The following is an 8,512-nucleotide window of genomic DNA, read 5'->3' on the forward strand; positions in this document are numbered from 1 at the left end:
AGATGTTTCTGAACTCCACTGTAGGCAATTCCTTTGTATTTTTGGATTGTTTATCCAGCTATCACCCGTGACTCTGTATGGGCAGATTTGCAGGCCAATTCACGTTAATTTTAAGTTGTATCGCCTCCTTGCGTTATAATAATAAGTCATGTTTAAGACGTTTTTATGAAAAAAAGACGCAAAACACAGCTGAAATATATTGAATTTCAGACAACGTCCGTGTACAGATGTTTACCTGTGCGTGCCCCATCTCAAAATGGCGACACGTTGCCATGCGAGATGACGTCATCGTGAAATAATAAGTAGTTAGATGAATGAAAAAAACAAAACAAAACAAAAAACAAATAAACCCCCCAAAATTTAATGCAGCCTCAACGGGACACAAGCCAGTGTCCTACTTGTGGCGGTCTCAAGTCTGGAGAAATGCAGAGGGTAAAAAAAAGCCTGCATTGGGGGTGCCCCCTCAAGATTTCTTAGTGCCCACTCTGGTGGGTAAACCTACATCCGGGCCCGTGATAAACAATGACATTGATCCCCTCAAAGAAGGTAATGAGATGCTTCTGTTTTCCCTTTGAAAGGAATAGGTATGGCTCAGCACGAATTAGCCGCGACCGGATAAAAGAACAAAGTGTGCGTGTGATGCAGAGGAACAAGTTGAGGAATTCAAATGGGCTTATACTCATGTGTGAATTTGAAGATACAGTGTGAAAATGGCAATTCGTAAACAAGAGAATATATATATATTTTTTTTACTTCAGATCGACCCGTTGCCAGGGCTCCAATGGCTGAGAGGGTGAAAGGTAGAGCCAGAGGCATGAACAGACCCCTCCCAGATTTAAAAGATGAAGTTTCATTTCATTGAAATGAATAGAAAATGTTATTTGTGTTTCAGGACAATTGTTTTCAAACTATTGTCAAAAAATGCCATTTTTTGAATATATATTACATGTCTGAACCCATCTGAGCCAAAAGACTTGACTTATAGGCTTAGGACCATTTTGCAGGTGTTTCGAATGACATGTGGCAACTGTGTACAAAACTAAGGCTTCTCTAATTCCTTGAAGTTTGTGACCTTAAAGGGATCTACGGATAGAAAGACATGTGGTTCTTAAAGATAAATGTTTGTACGAGTTATAATAATTTGATATTAAAACCCCTCTTAATGTTTTCGTTTTAATAAAATTTGTAAAATTATTTTAACTAGTAGGTTGTCATTGCTGATGTCGCAGTGCGGTGACGTCACAAGGCCACGCTACTGGACTTCCACCGTGTCACTATAGTATGTGAAATAATCACCATGTTTGTATATTAGTATTTGTTGATAGTAAACTTTAAAAAAAAAAAAAAAAAAGTCACTCTTTAACGGCATTAACATGTTCTCGGTTCTGCCCTTCCAATTTGAACCCGAGTGGAACATTAATATGAAGGACAGCAAAATAACCAGAAAAAACGGGATGAGTCGAGTAGCGTTCATGTCTAAAGTACGCTAGTGACAGCACTCCCATGCTCTAGTGACGAGAGCAGGGAGAGTGTTTGATGTCAAAAACTGTTTGCAGATCTTCACAGTAAACTATTGTGCGATCCAACATATTCCAATATTATTATGGAGATAGTTAGCATCCAGAGCTGCCTTGTGCTTTACATATGATTTGGGTATACAGTGAAATAGCAGTTTGATTATTTTTGCTAATAGCCCGGGGCCATGTATCACAACGCACGAAAACGTTTGCCTCTACCGACATGTCTAATGGCGTCTTATCTTATTTTTCTCACCTAAAAGCAGATGTCCAGAAAGCACAACAAAAATAATATTCCTATCCCTAAAAAAAAAAAATAATGTTCACAAAAAAAAAAAAAAAAGCACTTCAATCTGTATTGATGAGGCCCTATTCTCACACAGTTAAACAACAATACAAAGAGAACTGGCATTCCCAATCAAAATTGCTATGCAAAATACTCATAAAACGTACTCAGACTTTGGTCAGACTCTATTCAAACATTTCGTTTAACTGTTGTTTAGCTCCACAAATACATTGGATGACAATATTTAGTCACAATATACAAACTATCAGAGGTCTCGTACCTTGTGAAGCCTGCACTCAAATGACCGTGAAGTACAATGGGTGGGAACTACGGCGTCAGTCGAGGGACAAAAAACACTTATTGGCTTGATTTCTAAGTAATTTAAAACTCACCATTTACACCTTGTGGTGTATTTCAATCACTACCTTACGTACAGTGTATCACAAAAGTGAGTACACCCCTCGCATTTCTGCAGATATTTAAGTATATCTTTTCACAGGACAGCACTGACAAAATGACACTTTGACACAATGAAAAGTAGTCTGTGTGCAGCTTATATAATAGAGTTCATTTGTTTTCCCCTCAAAATAACTCACAATATGGCCATTAATATCTAAACCCCTGGCAACAAAATTGAGTACACCCCTATGAAAAAACGTACATCCCTAAATGTCCAGAAGAAATCTCTGAAGAAAGCCCGCAAACAGTTTGCTGATGACATGTCAACAAAGCACATGGATTACTGGAACCATGTCCTATGGTCTGATGAGACGGGCGGGCTTTCTTGTGCAGCGTCTTCAGAGGAGGCTTCCTCCTGGGGTGACAGCCATGCACACCAATTTGATGTAGAGTGGGGCGTATGGTCTGAGCACTAACAGGCTGACCCCCCCACCTCTTCAATCTCTGCAGCAATGCTGACAGCACTCCTGTAATGAGTCACATGACATTTTGGAGGGAAAATGACAAGCAGTACTCAATTAGGATATTTAGGGGTGTACATAGTTCCAATGCGGCTCACTTTTGTTGCCAGGGGTGTAGATATTAATGGCTATATTTTATGTTATTTTGAGGGGAAAATAAATTAACTTAATTATACAGTATAAGCTGCACACAGACTACTTTTCATTGCGTCAAAGTGTCATTTTGTCAGTGTTGTCCCAAGAAAAGATATACTTAAATATCTGCAGAAATGCGAGGGGTGTACTCACTTTTGTGATAAACTGTAGTTAAAGACACTGTGGAAGAACGGCTGGGAACCATGTGACGTCACTTCTCGGCGACGTCAACAATGGCGAGCTACTAGTTTATTTTTTGATGGAAAATTTTACAAATTTTATTAAAACGAAAACATTAAGAGGGGTTTTAATATAAAATTACTATAACATGTACTAACATTTGCCTTTTAAGAACTACAAGTCTTTCTATCCGTGGATCCCTTTCAAAAGAATAAAAACATTTCATTCTTAAAAGTTACAACGAGGAACTGCTTGAGATATGTGAATTTGCATGTAATGGCGCAATAAAAAGTTGTTTTAATCTTTATGTTGACTTGACAAAATGAAACAATGTTTACTTGATGTTATAATTGTTCAGGTAGTACTGTACATATTTTAATGAAATAGTAAACAATTGATAGCAGATGATATATTTATGACTTAAATTTACATACCAAATTAAATTAAATGATTGAACTCATCAAAACAGTTGTATCCCAAAGCACTTATACAGCTCATCTGTTCTTGCCTGGTACATCAGACTCACCGCTGTTCCAGCGATTGAGTCTGGCAACCATCCGGCGGATCAAATTCCCAGTGCGAAGCAAGCCACAGCAAACAGACAGTGGAGTGGACCAATCAGCAACAGGCGGACGTGCCGTTGATATAGCGACAAGAAACTAGAGCGAGCGGAGAATGGAGAAGTTTATTTAACATGGCTAACGCGAGACAGACTGTTAGTTTTAGCGACTCGATGTGTTTTTGGTCATTTAAAACTGATTTTACCGGTGATTGGAACATATTCTCAGCTCTCCCGTTCGCCATCTGTGTCGTTGTGGAGACGACTTCCAACGCGCAAGAGTGACGTTACTCGTTAAGAAGATTTCACGCAAATAATCGAATCTGATTGGACTGATGATTTCGTTCGCCTCGAGAGGCCATGAAGGAGCTGGGTCCCAGACTATTTCTTACAGTGTTTGAAAAATACAGGGAGAACAGTCTAGCCGTGCCAGGCAACATCTTTTTTTTTTTTTTTTTTTTTTTAAACCTGTCCTGTTCAGCTGTTTGACACAGAGAATGGAAGTCTAAGTGCCCGGATTCTGAACAGTTTTAATGTTTCACATGGAGAGTCTGACATACTCCCATTGTGATCATTCAAAATACCTTTTTATTATGACAAAGCAGCGAACAGGAAGGGATTATGGGGGGACAGAAGAAAAGAAATACAAGAGAAGAAAGAAAAGAAACACATACACAAACAACAACAAGAAATACATTGAACATCTAAACTAGTTACTAATATGCTGGTGCTATCGTCAGCGAGATGTATTTCCGGTTTACACCATGTGGGGGCCAATTGGCCAGTGAAAGAGGAGAATGGGGGTGGGGGTGTCTATAAGACTATAAGCTAAGTGATTGAAAGGGGTAGAGTGTACACAAATCAGTTCTGTGATCTAGAACCCAGTAATCGTGTGAATCTCTTATGAGTGTAAGCCCGTTGGCGACCAACCCTACGCCGCCGCATCGCCAATCCCGGCACCGGAACCCCCAACCCGAGCATGCCCTACCACATCCAGCAGCACGCGACAGCCACGCAGACGGGCGGAGAAACCGCGCGGGCACCAACCCAGGGCCACGGCCCCCACCCAGCCAGCCCGGGGAGGGAGGGCGGGCGGGGGGTCCATGCGCAGCCCATCCCTCCTCCCGCCGCCCAGCAAAGGAGCCACCGTCCCCCCCCCGGGACCCAGGGTGGTCCCCCGGGCCACCCGCGCGCCCATCAACCGGCCTTAAGGGATGGCAGGAGGGGACGCATCACCAACCCCACGCCTACACCCACCCCCGCCCGCCCACCTGGGCCACGAGCCACAGCCACAGCCCCCCAACCGGCACGGCACGCCACGGGACCCCCAGCGGCCCACCAAGCCCGTGGCAGGCAACATCTGTTCATGTTAGGGGTGTCGCGCCAGTCAATCCACCTCACAGTGCCATATTTTGGGTTAATATCAAAGTTACGTTTTGCTGATAACGTGGATTTCACCCCAATCCTCCGTGTCTTTGTGCCCCAAAACAGTGATATTATTCGTTCATTCAGTTTATCTATGCATTGCAGCTCAATAAATAACAATAAATGCCAGAGTCCGCCCCAGAGTGACACATTTAAGGCTAAAAAAATCTGCCCGACACATCCCAATCCTCCGTGTGCTTGTGCCCACCGATAGTGCTTCTCAGCTGCCCAAGGTGCCAGGATGTTCATCGCTGTATTTATTTTCATCCAAACATGCTCAAAAACAACCATAATGGGTCGTGCCAAACGGCCAGGTGGGTTCACGCTCATCACGCTGACTCAAAGTGCCCCATTTTGGACATTAAAACCCAAAATCAGGTTTTACCAGGCTCAACTCTCTCCTGTCAGGTCTGGGAGAGCATTCACCTTCCTGTGTTTTCGTTGTGTGGAGGTGGGCCATCAAGCACCTAACCAATCATGACATGATTCTTCTAAAAAAAAAAAAAAAAAAAAAACCTCTCATTTTGGAACAATCCTAATAACCCTTTATTTAAGTTTTAAAATTGGACCAACAAATGGGCTGTGCGCCATGTCCAAGAAACTTTTTTTTTTTTTTAAATAGCGTCACCAGCCCAAAAATGTCATACGGTCAATGAGCAGTCCAGCTCTGTATGTCTGCCACTGTTTATGGTTTACCTGAAACGAGTGAATAAAGGTTCTGTTCGCACATTAAAGTCCCATTTAAAGTGCCCGTTTTTCCTCCGCCTCCTTTAATCGCTTTCTAAAAGCAGCACCTAAGGGCTTGGATCTTTTCATATTAAAAATCTTTATTTGTATATTCAAAGCAACTGAAGTGAGTCAGACATTCATTTTTCAAAAGTGCTAGCCGCTAGCACAGTAAGGTGATGCGCAACAATACCAGAGAGCATTTTGATTTTTTTTTTCCTTTTCTCAATAGTGTTATTTATTTCCTGGCTTTTAAAAATTATTATTTATTATTATTATTTGGTTATTATCTATTTAATTAATAGTGTTATTATATTATATTATATTACATTATTATTTTTATTTTATTTACTTTTGTTTTGTGAAGAATCCAGAAAGGGTTATTTGATTGTGGCTTTCTGAAAAACAATACATTTTTACATTTAGGCACTCCTGCAATCGTCACACTTTTACTGTTACAAACTGACCCCGGCCCCTCATCCGAGAAGGGAAAAGTTATGTGGCCCTCACAGGAGAAAGATTGGGGACCCCTGATTTATTCCATCAACTTGTGCAACACAACACGCCAACTGTCCGTTGCAATTAACGCCAGCAGCAAAACATTCAAAGAGAAAGTAAAATACCGCACTCTCTATTTTACCGTCACATTAGCCACATGGTGCATTCAGGCACAGCAAAAAACGTCCGCCACATTAGAACCTGATTCGTTACATTATTACAGGAATTATTATTATTATTATTGCAGTTTTTTAAAATGAATAATTTGTTGTTTTTTTTGCTGTGTGTAATTGCCATTTGTAATAGTACCAGCAGTATTTATTAAGGATTTAGTGTAGGTTTTCGGGCTGTGGAACAAATTAATGGAATTATAATGTATTCTTAGGGGAAAATCCTGCTCGACATACGGCCATTTTAATATACAAACAAGGTCCTGGAACGAATTAACTGCGTATGTAGAGGTACCACTGAATTTCTTTTTTGCCCCAAAGCTATTTGGCTGCCCCTCCATTAGATGACACCCTCAGCAACCGCCTAGCTCGCGTATGCCCTGGCTGTAATGGTGAAAAGGTGTATTACAACCCCTAGCAAAAAGTATGGAATCACCAGTCTCGGACGAGCACTCACTCAGACATTTTATTGCGTAGAACAAACTCAGCTTGAAAAAAATAATGAATTAGCTCAAAAGGGCAACTCTTCAGCATTCAGAAAAACTAAAAGAAATGAATAAAACCATTGTGGCGGTCAGTAAATGTTACTTTTATAGAGCAAGTGCGGGAAATAAATATAGAATCACTCCATTCTGAGGAAAAAAATATGGAATCATGAGAAACAAACAAAGAAATAACAATCAAAACACATCTTTACTATTTAGTTGCACCACCTCGGGCTTTTATGACAGCTTGCAGTCTCTGAGGCATGGACTTGAGTATTCTTCATCAATTTGGTGCCAACTCTCTTTGATTGCAGTTGCCAGATCAACCTTGCCAGAGCCTTGCTGTGGATTTTTTTCAATTTCCACCACAGGTTTTCAATAGGTTCGAGATCTGGGCTATTTGCAGGCATGGACATTGACTGGATGAGTCTTTCTCCAAGGAATGCTTGAAGAGTTTTAGCTCTGTAGCATGATGCATTGTCATCTTGGAAAATGATTTCATTATCCCCAAACATATTTTCAATTGAAGGGATAAGAAAGCTGTCTAAAATTTCAATGTAAACTTGGGCATTTATTTAAGGTTTAACCACAGCCATCTCCCCAGTGCCTTTGCCTGACATGCAGCCCCATATCATCAAGGGCTGAGGGAATTTTGATGTTTTCTTGAGACAGTCATCTTTGTAAATCTCACTGAAACAGCACCAAACAAAAGTTCCAGCATCATCCTCTTGCCCAAATTTAGATTCTTGACTCGTCACTGAAAATAACCTTCATCCAGTATTCAGAGTCTATGATTCCCTCTCCTTAGCCCATTGCAGTCTTTCCTGTATGAAAATCCCATTTCCTTCAGGCGATTTTGCACAGTTCTGTCACATACCTAGACTCCAGCTTCTTCCCATTTCTTCTTCATTTGTCTTGTTGTCAACATCTGTTTTCAAGACATATGGCCTTTAGTTGTTTGTCATGACGTTTGGATGCCTTCCTCGGTCTACCAGTACGCTTAACTTTAACAACCTTGCCACGCTGTTTGTACTTGGTCCAGATTTTTGATACAGCTGACTGTGAACAGCCCACCTCTTTGGCAACCATACGTGTAGCTTTACCTTCTTCAAGAAGTTTGATAATCCTCTCCTTGGTCTCAAGAGACATCTCTCTTGTTGGGGCCATTATTTTTGTGAATCCACTTGGTCCAGCAGCCCTCCAAGGTGTGATAACTGCACTGTTTTTAACTGCTGACTAACGAGCAGATCTATTCTGAGGCAGGGGCCCAATTAAGGAAAGGAAATTAACTGGGTGTGTCTGTATTTTCTACTCAAAATGGAGTGATTCCATAATTTTGCTTCAGAATGGAGTGATTCTATATTTATTCACCTGAACTTGCTCTATAAAGGTAACATTTACTGACCACCACAATGTTTTTTTTATTGATTTCTTGTAGTGTTTTTGAATACCAAAGAGTTGCAGTTTTGAACTAATTCATCATCTTTGCAAGCTTTTTATCTGAGTTTGTTCTACACAATAAAATGTCTGAGTGAGTGCTCGTCCAAGACTGGTGATTCCATTCTTTTTGCTAGGGGTTGTATAAATAACTATGAGCAAGAAAACCTCTCT

Source organism: Corythoichthys intestinalis, chromosome 3, assembly GCF_030265065.1.
Source record: "Corythoichthys intestinalis isolate RoL2023-P3 chromosome 3, ASM3026506v1, whole genome shotgun sequence".
NCBI lineage: Eukaryota > Metazoa > Chordata > Actinopteri > Syngnathiformes > Syngnathidae > Corythoichthys > Corythoichthys intestinalis.